Source organism: Cupressus sempervirens, chromosome 5, assembly GCF_028749045.1.
Source record: "Cupressus sempervirens isolate cs-2001-9-10 chromosome 5, ASM2874904v1, whole genome shotgun sequence".
In the NCBI taxonomy this organism is placed as follows: domain Eukaryota; kingdom Viridiplantae; phylum Streptophyta; class Pinopsida; order Cupressales; family Cupressaceae; genus Cupressus; species Cupressus sempervirens.
The window spans coordinates 577,351,180-577,366,345 of NC_143122.1; positions in this window are offsets into that span (position 1 = coordinate 577,351,180).

Genomic DNA, 15,166 nt, shown 5'->3' on the forward strand with positions numbered 1-15,166 from the left:
ATTGATGAAATATCAAATTCTATAGGATGTTGATGCCAAGGCCTCAAATAACCTATCTCATTTTTGAGAGATCACATTCCGTTTGGATTCAACACAGTGATCTCGCTAGATGCCAAAAATCGTAGTGTGCCTTAGTTCATAGGTGTACCAGAGTGTAACTTTGAAACCGTTGATCTTGGCATTGAATCTTCAACACCATTAGCTCCAAGTGAGCGGGTGAACCGTAGTGATACCCTTGTTCCAACCACGAAGACCATCCATTGTCCGCGGCCACCCCGTACTGAGGAGTCTCCAACGTGCTCTAAGTGCATTTCGAGGTCGATCTTCCAAGGGTCGTAACTTAGAGCTCGTGAGGGCTATAGATGAAATGTCAAATTCTATAGGATGGTGATGCCAAGGCCTAAAATAAACTATCTCATTTTCAATAGATCACATTCCATTTGGATTTGGCACAACGATCTCACTCGATGCCAAAACTCAGTGTGCCTCAGTTCATAGGTGCACCACCTTGTAACTTTGAAACAGCTAATCTTGGCATCGAATCATCAATGCCATTAGCTCTGGGTGGGGAAGTTAACCCTAATGAGACTCTTGTTCTAGCTATGGAGACCATCTATCATCTGCGACCACCCCATATCGAGGAGTCTCCAAGGTGCTCTAAGTGCATTTCGAGGTTGATCTTCCAAGGGTCATAACTCAGAGCTCGTAAGGGCTATTGATGACTGTCAAATGGTACAAGATGGTGATACTGAGACCTAAAATAACCTATCTCATTTTTGAGAGATCACCTTCCATTTGGATTCGGCACAGTGATCTCGCTCAATGCCAAAACTCACAGTGTGCCTCAGTTCATAGGTGCACCACATCGTAACTTTGAATTGCTGATCTTGGCATCGAATCGTCAGCACCATTAGCTCCAGATGGGTGGGTGAACCCTAGTGACACCCTTTTTTGAGCCATGGAGCTCATCTATTGTTTGAGGCCACCCCATACTGAAGAGTCTCCAAGGTGCTCTAAGTGCATTTCAAGGTCCATCTTCTAAGGGTCATAACTCAGAGCTCATGAGGGCTATAGATAAACCATCAAATGCTATAGGATGGTGATACTGAGGCCTAAAATAACCTATATCATTTTTTAGAGATCACATTCTTCTAGCTCGATGCCAAAACTTGCAGTGTGCCTTAGTTCATAGGTGCACCACAACGTAACTTTGAAACCCCTAATCTTAACATTGAATTGTCATTGCCATTAGCTCTGGGTGGGTAGGTGAACCCTAGTGAAACCATTGTTCTGGCCACGGAGACCATCCATCATCCACGGCCACCCCATACCAATGAGTCTCCAAGGTGCTCTAAGAGTATTTCGAGGTCGATCTTCCGAGGGTCATAACTCGGAGCTCATGAGGGCTATCGATGAACCGTTGAATGCTACAAGAAAGTGATGCTAAGGCCTAAAATAACCTATCTCATTTTCAAGAGATAGTAACAAAGCGAAAAAGGTTTGATCCAATCAAATCTCTTAAGTTGGGATATTTTGAGGTTATGTTGAAATTGAAAAGTTGTAGTATGAGGATAGTAACAAAGTGAAGTGCTAGTTATCAAAGATTATGAGTCTAGGAATGAGAACGTGGTTGGGCATAGAATCCATGGTTGAGGAGTGAAGTCCTTAACTATGTTGAGATTAGATTTGAAGCCAAGAGTTAGTTTCAAGGTTGAAGGTGGAGTTTAAAATTAGATTTGGGGTTATCTAAACCTTGTGTAGCAGGTTAACAATTATGTTTATGTCATGATAGCACTTCAAATTAAACATTGCATCCAGATTTGATAATAAAGGTTGTTAAAATGCTATTCACAAATTATTGCATTTGAATCGAATATAACAAACATAATCAAAATTAATGATATTCCATAAACATGAACAATACACATGATCCATGATAAATTGAACAATACTAGATACTAAATTAATATGTATATCATTGTGCACATAAATGACAAAAATATATATCAAAGATCATGTATCCATAGAAAAAGTACTCAAATATATATCAAAATACATAGATCCATATACAAAATGTAGTTGATCATGCCATCAGAGTGTGTATAATATCAATGTTTCTGTAAACAATGTGGCATATGCCATCTCAAAATATCTCATGATGCATCCTATGACAACTATAGTATCCTAAGATGCTAGTGGATGATTAAAATGTAGCCTCTTCGCTGCACTAGATGTATCAGATGCCTTCTACATAAACAAAAAAGGAAAACCCAAAGTTAGACTACTAAATTTACATGATTCTTTGTATCTAACATTGAATTACTAAAATTCATAATGATCTTTTTGGTAATGAAGATTTATACTATTAAAATTTCATAATAAATACCTCTCTCATCGACCTCCTAAGCTGGTCAAGAGTCCTCTCTTATGCCCTTGACAATGCTTGTACCTCGCTGATTGTGGGCTATGTATGTTCAAATACATTTTTTAGATGAATCTACAACTTAAACTATAAAAATATAATTCATAGCATGCTAAATTTATAACATATTTAATCTTGAATTCAAACTACAACTTACTATTGTAGGATCCTCCTCAGGATAGAGTGGCTACATCATCAAATCTACATAACTCTCCCATCGAACCTCATGTGAACTAGGAGTCTCCTATGAGATACAAAATAGTAGTTGTTAGTATCATAGAAATCAATTTTGAATTTATTTATGAAGATAAGGAAAATAAAAAATAAATGATACTTTTACATATAACGGGGCTCTCTATGCGAATGGAAATGCTTGAGCATCTATGATGTGAAATCTATACGGGCTCATCACCAGTAGCCACGCCCTATATACAATAAAAAATGTAATTAAATTTCATTACCACAAACATTTTACAATAATGCATTGATATTTAATCAAATAGAAAGCACCTAATTACCTTTCCTTTGTCAATGTGTGTTGGCTCATCCCCACACTTTGTTTCCCTGGGACAGGCGGTACCTACAAGATAAAAGAAAGATTAGCAACCATATATGCTACAATATCAAATAGAAAAAGCAATGCGAACACAACATAATGTACCATAGATGTCTCAAGGCCAAATGAAATGGCCGAGAGTGTGGCATCATCAATCTATCTGAGCTCCTCCTTAGTCATCAACTAAACATGAATGAAGATCACATACATGTATAAGTCAGTATGGCTTAAAAATTAAAGTTACTCTATTATAAAAATTAAATTTAAATTGCATATGTCATAACAAAAAAATGTATACACGTACCCACACCAACAGAGTCCATGCCTCTGCATTCCCCTCCTCTCTCACATCAGGGTCTATAGCCTTTGCACACGTGTCTGGTGTATCCTCATCTAATACACAATCATACTTAGGAAGATCACCTATGGGACCCAGGAAAATATTCTTGCACATAATGCAAGTGTGAGGCACACAAACATGTGATGAGCTAGCCAATGATGAACTAGTGCTAGCATCATCAACATGGGGAGGCAGAACTAATCTAGCCTGAAATATCAATAGGCTACTCAACCTATGAATGGCTCTGATGTTCTGAGAGCTAGCCTTTGCCATAATATCAGGATGTTGCACTCGAGGAGGGGGGAAGATATCAGTGGGGGGGACAAAAGTGCCAGCTTTCTTCAATTGGGAAGAGGGTCTATCTTGAGGAGCTTCTAGTCCTACACCCATTTTGGGCTTCATGCTCCAATAGTTCACTTTGAGTTTCAACACAAATTCTACATATAATTTTCTAAGGAAATAAAATGGCACCTCTAAATTTCTATGTGGTGGGATATCAAAAGCCATCCACCAATGATCCCAAAATTTTGCATGTATCGCATCATTTGTGCACCATTTAATCAATAGTTTGGGTTTTTTTTGTCAACTAGTATACTTGTTTTTGGGTTTGCAAAAAGGCTAGCGAAATCCTCTTTGGTTAGATTAACGGCCACAACCTCATCATAGTCCAAGCCATCATCAAACATCTCATGCATTTCATTACACCAACAAAGAGCAACATTTTGTTGGTTGGTAAGGGTTTCAATGTTATCCACTATAGTGTTTAACATTGATAACATAGGAGCCAATGTGGGTACATTATTATATGTTCTTCGCAAACCCCTCAATTCGGTGAGATTTTTATTTATCAAATCCTCGATTCGAGGAGGGTTTTGAGGGGGTAGAGGATCATTTGGTGGATGGTTTTGCGAGGGCACTGGATTGTTTGGTGGGGGGTTACGAGGAATATTATTCCTTGCCTCAGTGTCATCATTTTGATCAGCCATTCCTATTAGTTTGCAAAACATAATATATATTAAGAAAAACCTTAATTTTAACAATTTCTATCAAAAAAACCCTAAATTTAACTAAAACTAACAAATTCATGATAAAATCTATTGAATGTATATTAAAATGGATTTTTTTAAAAACCTGATATCGTATATCCAATGTCGTATCTGATATCCGAGTGGAAATACAATAAAACACTGTGACAATGAGCCCACGAGCTCTATGTTTTTTTTATAACAACTGGTGGATTTCAGATATCCGATATTGCCACGTCACCCTGCAGTTTGAAACACCTGTAGGTCAAGTAGTATATTACAATATATTACTATATATTATATTCTATATTATAATATATTACTATTGTATTATATTGTTATATTATATTATATTATATATATATATATATTATATTACATTACTATATATTATATTTTATATTATAATACTATATATTAGGTAATGTATTATATTATATTATACTATTATATTATATTTTACTCATTCATATTTGTGAATGATTTTCGAAATATAAAAATATTAATCTTCGTCAATAATATAATATATATTTATTATTTTATAATTATTTAATGTTATAACTAATTAATTATTTCATATATATTTCTATATATTTGTGCATGTTATTGAGTATCCGATCTTATATCAGATATCCAATCTTATATTGGATATCCGATAATATTGGGTATCTGATAAGGGTTGGGACTTACTTTCCAGGGTTGGTACCTGGATAGGTGAAAAAAGTCAGAGTGGATTTTGAAGCAATTTTAGATGTCTTCAAAATCTATTTTTTTCACATCACCACTTTTTGGCACATCATGATCCTGCACATACCCTAAGGGTCATTTGGTTGCGAAGATAGGAATCAATAATTGGGAATTATTATTCTAGAATTGCTATTATAGGATTGTTATTCTAGAATACAATTTTTTTCTCTATTTTTGGTTAGATAAAATAAAAATTAGAGTTGGAAATCATCTATAGAATAAAATTCAAGCGACAGATGACACAAACTGGTATGCTTGGGTGGAAAATCAGAAATGGCTTTCTTGAGATCACCAAGAACTGACTCTACACCGATCTATTCAAGGGTAAATAGATTCTATATCTCAACCTCGAATTGTATTTAAAACAACGAGATCTACTGGCTATAATACCATTGGTTTAACCACATCTGTAATTGCGTATGCCTCTGCTTCTTGTGTTGCTATTAGACCTAGATTATTAAGACAACATCTTTCTGCCCACCTCGACCTTGCCAAGAGCCCATATCAATTGTAAAGAGAAAGAGGAGACCAAACACAACCAAATTGGCGGTCCATATGAACTCTTAGTTAGCCATTCAAGCTTTATCATCCACCCCTTGCAACAATACAACATTCTTGAACTATTTCAATTTGGGATACAATAAATCGATGAATCTAGAAAGTGCCCCTTCGTAATACAATTCTATTGCATTATTACTAGCCTAAAGGAAGCAATGACAATCTCTGTTTTAACTTTCACAAGGATAAAATTGTTTCTGTGGATTCCAAACTTTGATCAAATAAGAAAAAGTCAAAAATATGCATTCCTATTCGCAATTCTGATTTGACACACCAAATAGAGAATACAAAATAAATTCTAATTTTCAATTCTTATTCCAGCTATATTCCAACAAGAAAACGGGCCCGTAGAGTATTTTTTGCTTCCACCAAAACTAATGACTTCTTCCAAAAAAATTTAAAGGTAATGAAGCTACAAATTTTTAAGGGAGGTTGATTTTTTTTTAACTCATTTTAATGTTGAACTTCACTAAAAAATTTATGGGAACACAAGCTTTCTTAAATTTAAGAGCTTAAACATTTATGTTGAAATGCACTACAAAATTCACGAGACTAATAATCTTTGAACATTTTTATAAAATATTAGGAACCTCAAGTCTACTTTTGAGGAAGCCCCACCTCCAAGAGACCCTAACCTTAGTTAACACCTCATTTCTTTACCCTAATAAACTTGTTTGATCATTACTAAAAGACTATAACATATCTTGAGCACATGGCATGTATATCAATTTATGAATAGAGATAAAAACATGCATAACTATTGATGGAAATGCACATTCATCAAATTGTCTTCCCAAAGTGTATCCAAGGGAAGTGCATGAAAATCATTAAATGTGTGTCCTTTCATCAATTAAAGAGATAAGTCAACTTTCTAAAGTTCTCAAGATTGTGTCCGCCTATTCATAGTTGCGATTTCTCTACTCAATTAATCATTTGCAGCATTGAAAAATGGTGTCTCCTTCAAAAAATACTCCTTCTAATTCAAGAGACTCTGAGAGTGTCCTTACTCACCCAAATGAGCTCCAACTACATAAAAAGGCACAAGCAACAAAGAGAAAGAGGTTCCCTCCTCTTCCTCCAAGAAGCATCTCCCTCCTCTTCCCCCTAAAATCTTAGTGAATGATTACTAGAACATATCCTCTCTCCTCTTTTCTAGAGGATTAATCCTATGTGGTTTGACTTTCCTATCCATATAACTTGTAAAGATCTCATTAAATTATAAAAGGATCAAAGAGGGGAATGAGTTAGCCAATAGGCTAGCAAATTTGGGTTCATTCACTAGTTCTATGTAAATATGGACTACTTTGCATTATCTTCCAATGATGTTGATGTTGCAGTCTTGGATGTCCAAAGCGCTAATATGAACAAAATATTTGTGTGTACTTCCTTTTTAAGTATGTTATTTTCAATTATTTCTTTTATCATTACTTGAGAGGACATCAACATTTTTAGGGGAGGACATTGCATTTCTTATTCACACCATTTCTCGTCCTCTTCCACTTTTAAGTCAAAGTTACCATTTCTCTATCACTATTAAGATTCATAGTTTTTAAAAATCTTTACCTACCATAGGAGGGATTTAATCCACGTGGAGTCAAAAAAAAACTATTAAATCCATAAAAGTAACGAGGCCCATTGGCCCATTCTTGGTTAAGGAAAATCTTTCCACATATATTGAAGGTTTGAAAGGCTTTGCCACGATCTCAATAATCAATTCTCTTATTCCTAGATTGACCCATAAGATATCTTTTGACGATTATCATTCACTATTTTCATAGAATCTATTATAAATTTTAATGAACTTTTGGTAGATAATATGATATTTGCAACCCGGGCACCAAATCAATCCATAAGAATTTTCCATTTTTTATTATTTTCCAGTCTCGCGGGAAGCGCCAACCCAAAAAACAGATTTCGAAATATGGCCGACTTACAATTCAAATCTATGTGCGTTTACGTGTTCTTTGCCGGGGAAGTTAAGTCAACGTCAAATTTAGACAATTAATATACAAATCTTGACTATGTTCTCGTGTCTTTATGAGCCGCCTTTAATTGACATCATCAACCCAAGTTATCCCGTCATTTCCTGGACGCCCGAAGTAAGATAAGCGGAGAGGACTTGCAATTAAAATTATGCAGTGGAACGATGTGTTCAATGAATGTGATGTTAAGAAAGACATCACTTCATTGATGGTTTCGTTAACTTTTTAAATTCAGATTAAAAATAAAAGGTAAAGAAGACTTCTTTTCTAAATTACTTTAGACTAATGAGTTAACTAGATGAATAGACCAGTTTTGGAGTTAATAAGTATTTGTGCTTAATTTCATTTGTTCATGAATAGGGGGTTAATAGAATTCTTATATCATCGTGATAACAAATATATGTATGAAGAAGGGTGCGTGAATTTTATATATACTTTGAAGAATCTATTAGATTATACTGAGCTCTTGTTTATATTTTCAGCTAATCAATATTATATTTATAAGTTTGAAAGATTCAAACACAATAAGCACACAATATATTTCTTCAATAATATGTTATAATGACTTTTTAAGAAATGGTGCTAGAATTAACTACTAATTGTTAATTGGTAAAGCTCATATCTTAAAATCCTTTTAATAAATGTTAATCTTAGAATTTGATATTCCATATTTATGAGTGCAAAAAGTCAATATTATACATCTATAATTATTTAGTTAAAGACATTATCTTAAAGCATTAGTGTACAATCATAATTATTGATTGATAAAAAAAAGTATTTCAAAAAATAATCAAAATGCTTTGTAGGTATGTCAACTATTCTCTAATTTTTTAATAAAAAATAGATACTATCAACTAGAAATCATGTAACATGTTGTTAAGATAATATGCTAAGTACATTCTTTACTAAGCAAACATTAAGTTGTTTTATACACACTCAACTTAGCAACACCTATTCACATCTTACATTCACGTAGTTTATCATACTTGCATTTATTTTTGCTTCAATCTTAAGGTAGCTTGATAAAAGCACAGAATATATTTAACTTTCAATCCTTGCACATAAATTGTAATCCTAATTAATAGCACACAATTCATTTAAATATAGGTTACTAAATAGGTGAGGCAAGTTATATGTACTAGAGAACAAATTCTATAAGAGATATATTATACACGTAGATATATGATAACATCACAAGGAAGATATTATAATAATCTTGTTCAAACTCTAAAATTTTAGGATTTACTCATCCAACCTTTTAACAAGTAGTGCTCTTCAAATTGAAGAAAACAATTTTTTGACACTATTAAGGGAGGAAAATATAGGTGTAGAAAAGAAAGAATTGGCTTATGGCTACACCAATTTGAAAGGAAAAATGAGTTTGATATTACCTTGGCTGAATTGATCCAACAACTAAAGGAAGAACGAAGATAGATGAGCAAAAACCTTCTGGAAAGGTGAGAAGCAAGACCCTCTTCTCATATTCGACATATATTTGATTAAAATAGAAGTTTTGGAGCACATTTTGACCTAATGTCTCTATCACCATCTCCTAATCTGGCTCTGGATCCAATCATAATGACTCTATAGACTTTAGGTGGTAGATCTTAGATGATATTTTCTATTGATATGCATGTATTGACCAAATCATTAGATAATTTTTTTTAAACACAAAAATATAATTGTGATTATTTTAATTTTAATACATCAAATTTCAATTTTAATATTGATACTAAACCTATTCTATATTATAACATAATATTACTTATATAACTTAATTATAAACATGAATAATACCTTAAATTTTAAATATAATTCTAGTAACATTTCCTCATGTTAAAGAAAGGAAAATTACAATTATATTTCTCCCCACTAAATTTGTCTATATAATCACACATTTTAAAAACTTATTATTTAATGTGTCAATGTACATAGTGTTGAAAATAAGAATAATTCTTTACTAAATGCAAGATCTAATAGTTTATTGCCCACCTTAAACTTATTATTTAATGTGTCAATGTATATTGTTGAAAATAAGAACAAGAGCTCCATTGGAGTCTCTGGCTATTGTGAAAAGCCTCAAAAATAGTATAACTAAATACATGTTCTATATATTTTATATATTTAGTACATGACATTTTGGAAAAAATTAACATTTATGTATAAGGAGATTTTTTTTTTTTTTTTAAAATCGATAAACGGCCAAGGCCTTGGATCATATATTAAATAAAGATAAAAAAAAGCTACAAAGAGTTACTCCGTTCAAACGGACACTGGTAGGAAAGAACAGAGAAGAAAACCTCCAGTCTTGCCTGGGACTAATGTCCTATATTATTACATTTCCATAGGGGCATACCCCAGATCTCATAAGTACATGAATTTACATAAAATTATATAAAAATTACATAAAAATCACATGGGCATTCCCATGGAAATCTGTCTCCGATTAGTATCCTTCTATCTAAAGTGGAAGATCCAATGTCAAAGACCTGTCTAGAGAATCTTACTTCAAGAAACAAGGATTGTTAGTAGAACAAAGAAAAATTTCAATAAAAAACCATAATAAAAATATATATATTCCTAATAAAACCTTGTGTGTGTGTGTGTGTGTGTGTGTGTGTGTGTATAATCATTCTACTGATCATGATTTATCATAGTTAATTAATCATATTTATAAATAATTTAACCCTTTGCTTAATCTAAGTTGAGATATTGATCTAACATGAGTGTTCTATGATCACCGAGCTAAGACAAATGTCATTACTCTTAAATCCCTTATAAGTCACGGTTCAATCTTAATGTTTGTCTTTGAGTCTACACATTAACCTACTACTACCTAATATACCTTCCTAACTGAAAATTATAAATGAGAATCCAGCCCCTCAGAGCTATCGATACAGTCAAAATTGATCTTTATGTAATGGATCGAATATAATTCCTGGTCACTGGGCTATTCCCCTAATATATTATAATCAATTCAATTTACTGAGGAGATCTTACTGCTAATCTCCAATTCTTATAGAGTTATTATTATCAATTTGGAACCAATATGGAGAAACAGTCAAAGAAGGAAGCCCGAGTATTCATAATGTTAAAATATAAATTAATGCAACCCAACAATTATTTATATTAAAATTATCCAAACATTCAAATATCATAATCTTCCTAATACATCTTCAAACCTTATTAATAATTAATGAAACATCCCTACTAATATATCTAGTCAAAGCTAGTAACATGATTTCTACAGCATTGTATAACAGCTCGACACCCTTGAATCTAATAAGGAACGAAAACTAGAATTTTGAGCAAAGGAAATATCATATAATGACACTTTTGAAGTGATTCTGGGACACACCATCAAGGTTCCCATCTATACTAGTAATGATCAAATTCCTTTATAACTTAAAAGAAAAATACCAATTCTTGAAGACACATCCCATATCTAAAATTCAACTACCGTTGACAGAGCAATCCCTAAATTGATAATGTTCTAATCAGTCACTATATTCTTAAATCTCTTCCTTAAATTATCTAATTAAGCAGGGCTACGAATCTGATCCCTTCAAAACACCAAAACCATATGGAAATATATTTTTATTATCAAATTTACATTTCATTACAATGATGTCACAGATTTACAATACCATACTAATTACAATACCATTCTATATTGTCAAAGATTTATAGAATAGAACTATATATATCTATAACAGAGATCGAAAAACACCCTGTATTATATCTATATAAGAACCCTATACAAACTATAAGCTTACTATAAGAGCCCTTATATCTAGGGACAAAACAACAGTCTAATGCTGGAGACAAAAAATTGTGAACAGATTCTACTATTTCCATGAAACCATAATCACCTCTGGGATAGAGTCTGGATCACCCATGACCATATTAGGAGGGAGCACATAATCAACTCTTAGTCTGCTCGATTTTTCCGCGTTGAGAATGCAAAATTCCAAGGTGTTGAGGTCATTGAATACTACTCCCGGGCTCACATAAGCTTTAAACATCTTGATGTACTTGACTACCCACTCCATATTCTCTGTTACCCTAATTCCACGCCCGTCCAAAAGGAAATTGACACTTGCTTCCATTTGTGGCCAAGCCCTAAAAAAGGCCAGATTATCCCTAACTATAAAACACTATCGTCAAGGGGTCATCCTTAACTCCTCCACACCCAAGGGGAGGCCCATGTATTTCTCAGGGTAAGGGATTCTACCCTTGTCATCAATACTGAAAACTGCCTTCTCTAACCCTTGTCTCCATACAAGGTTGAAAATGTCTACACAGAGCCTAACAATCTCTTCTCTGTCAATCTTCGCCCTCGCCATTACCCCAATTAATGATCCAATTATCGAACTATTGGTTCTCCAGGATGCCCTATAGTCAAACACATCCTCCCTTATCGCCCTACTCACGAAAAAATGCGTCATATCATCTGCATTTCTCAGGAGACGACTCCATCTCTCCGGTGTTGCCTTCCCAAGAAAGGCCATTGTCCTGTTCTCTGTCATATGGTAGACATTAACATTAGATTCCATCGTGACAACAGGCAAACACACAGAGGTGGTAATCAAAGACTATCACTCTCAATCAGTGATCCCTCTCAACATACATTTCTATTTAACAAAGGAAAACCATCATGATTTGACCTCTCCTATGTGTCCTTTAATCAAAGGCTTCAATTTGGCAATGACCTCAGCCACTCACACTTAGCATTGAGTATTTGATCACATATTGTAGAGCCTTAACTTTATGAGCCAAGTGGCATATTCCGAACCCTCTCCATCCTAATCTTATAATCATAACTTATTATGATATCTTCCAAGACCTAAGTTAGTAATAATAGCAATTAACAAGATCTTGAACTGGATGACAGCTGGAAAGCACGAAACACTAGACCAAAGAAATGGTAAGTTAGGATAAAGATCAAATTGATTAATCTCTATACCTTAATACTTTAGATAAGCCTTATGCGATTCATACTGAGTGTAGTCTCTATGCTAAATCAGTCTGTCACCACAGAATATGAAGAAGGTTCCTAAGGAGGAACAATTATGAAAGGAATCGGGTTTTCTCCTTCGTAACTGCAATAGGAACACTAATCTAGGAGACTTTGAATGGAAAAATATCTGGTTATTAGAGTAAATAGCAATAAAGCTACATACTAATAGTATCTTTATTAATATAGGTTAATTAAGTACTGATGATGAGGGTTTACAAGATAAACTTTCAAATATATCTTTTTTATCCTCATTTTTGTCAATTTCTTCCGTATTTTATTATTAGATATTATATTTAAATATATATAATTTTGAGTATTTTCAAATATAAATATTGGATATATCTAAGAATACTATATATATATATATATATATATATATATATATATATATATATATATATATATATATAGAACTTATGCATATGCATACTTAAGTATTTATGTATTTATAAAAGTATATATATTTTATAAAAGAATAAATGAAAGAAAAAATAAGAAAAACTCTCTAGGAAACTACAGTGGGGGAGGGGGCTCAGAGTTGTATATCAAGAGTGATTCTCCATTAGCACCCCTATTAGCAAGTCCGTTAGCCAACTTATTGCCTTCTCGGTAAATGTGTTTGATCAGGTCATCCTCAAAAAATTTCAATAATAGCAACACTTCTTGGAGTTTAGAATTCAAGGCCCAATTAGGAGTCTTTTTTTTCCTAATGGCATTCAGGACTATTTGAGAGTTGCCTTCTATGACGATTTTAGATAGACCTAAATTATGACAAAGTTGCAGACCTTTCTCCAACGCTTCAAATTCTGCCATATTATTTGAAACCGGAGGAAGAGGAGATGCTAACTTTGCTATCCACCGACTATCTTCATCATTGATGATACAGCCAACACCAGCTATACCGAGGTTCCCTCTTGCAGCACCATCAAAATTCATTTTATGCCATCCTGGAGGAGGAACCCATTTGCAGTTGGCCCTTGCCTCCTTATTGCTGGCTGCATAAATCAGTGGAGGGTTGATCAGATTGGTCCATTGTTTCTTCATCATTCCATCCCAAAAAGAGAAAGATCCTTCTTCATGAGAGGATTTCCTTAGATAAGAATTCATAACTTCTGTAATAGATACTTCGAGTTTTATTAGAAAACTATCTAGATTTTTCTCTTTATTTTTGAAAATACGATGATTCCTTTCTTTCCATAGTTCCCAAACCACTATGGATGGGCAAATATTCCAAAGTTTTCTATATACCCCATGAACCAAATGTGTAGGCCAGGAACAAAGGAGCCCCTTAAGGGAATTTTGAAAAGGGGTTGACCACTTAAGTCTGTATTTAATCCATTCCCAGCAATTTTGAGCAAAAGGACAATCTAGGAAGAGATGGTCTACATCTTCATTGCTTTGTTTACACATGACGCACCAGTTAGGGCCCATGATACCAAATCTAGCTAATCTGTTTGTGGTCAAAGCTCTGTTTTGAAGGGCAATCCATAAAAGGAAACCCACCTTGGGTAGACATCCAGGATCCAAACATAATTTTAAAGGGATCTCCACAAAGTTCCACTGTTGTGATTGAATAATAGATAGATACCCAAGCTTCACACTTTAACAACCATCCTTTGAACCAGCCCAGATGAGGTTATCTGACCTTTCAGATTGTTTAATTTTCCTATTTGAGATGATCTTTTCAAAGGCTGCAGCTGAATCCGGATCAAAATCTGAATCCTCGATAGAGCGCCATCTCCATCGCAATTCCCCATCCGCCATCTCTTTAACTTTATAATCTTTAACCTTATTGCCCCATAATGTTTTCAACTTAGAAATAAGGTTCTTTAGGTTAGGGGATGAAAGGATGGGGGGTAGCCCATCCCAAGAATAAGAGATATATTTGATTATAATTATGTAAGAATATTAAATTAATTTTGATAAATTTATAAATATATTAAAATTAAGTTCATAAAAAAATTATATTTATACTACATTATGTTTATTTATTTTTGAAACAATGTAATATAATTAAGTTCATAAATTTTAGGAAAACTGTTACCTATATTTTGAAAATTACTAGACCAAGTAATTTAAATTAAAATATGAGTACAAATATTTTAGCTGATAGGCTATTTGTGGGAACTTTGTTTCTGAAAATTAAAATTTTGACGAAAAATTTGTAAGAGTTTGGCTGGAAAATTGAAAATCTTCCTGTTAATTATTTACTAGCCATATCTCCCTCCATTTTTAACTTCTATTTTGATATTTATTAATTGTTATCTCCACTTTTAACTATTGCTTTTCTTTTTTTATTCATTAGTTGTGATCTCCACGTTAGCTCATGTTGTGATCAGTTAACTTTTGATTTTTAAAATTGATTTAGATTTTAGTTTTTAAATTATTTTAATTTATTTTTATATTAGTTTAATTTTATTTTTTAAATACTATTTTTTAGTTTCTATTTTACGACTTTTTTAAAATAATTATTTTTTTCATATTTGATAAATTTAATTTAAATAAATAATATTTAT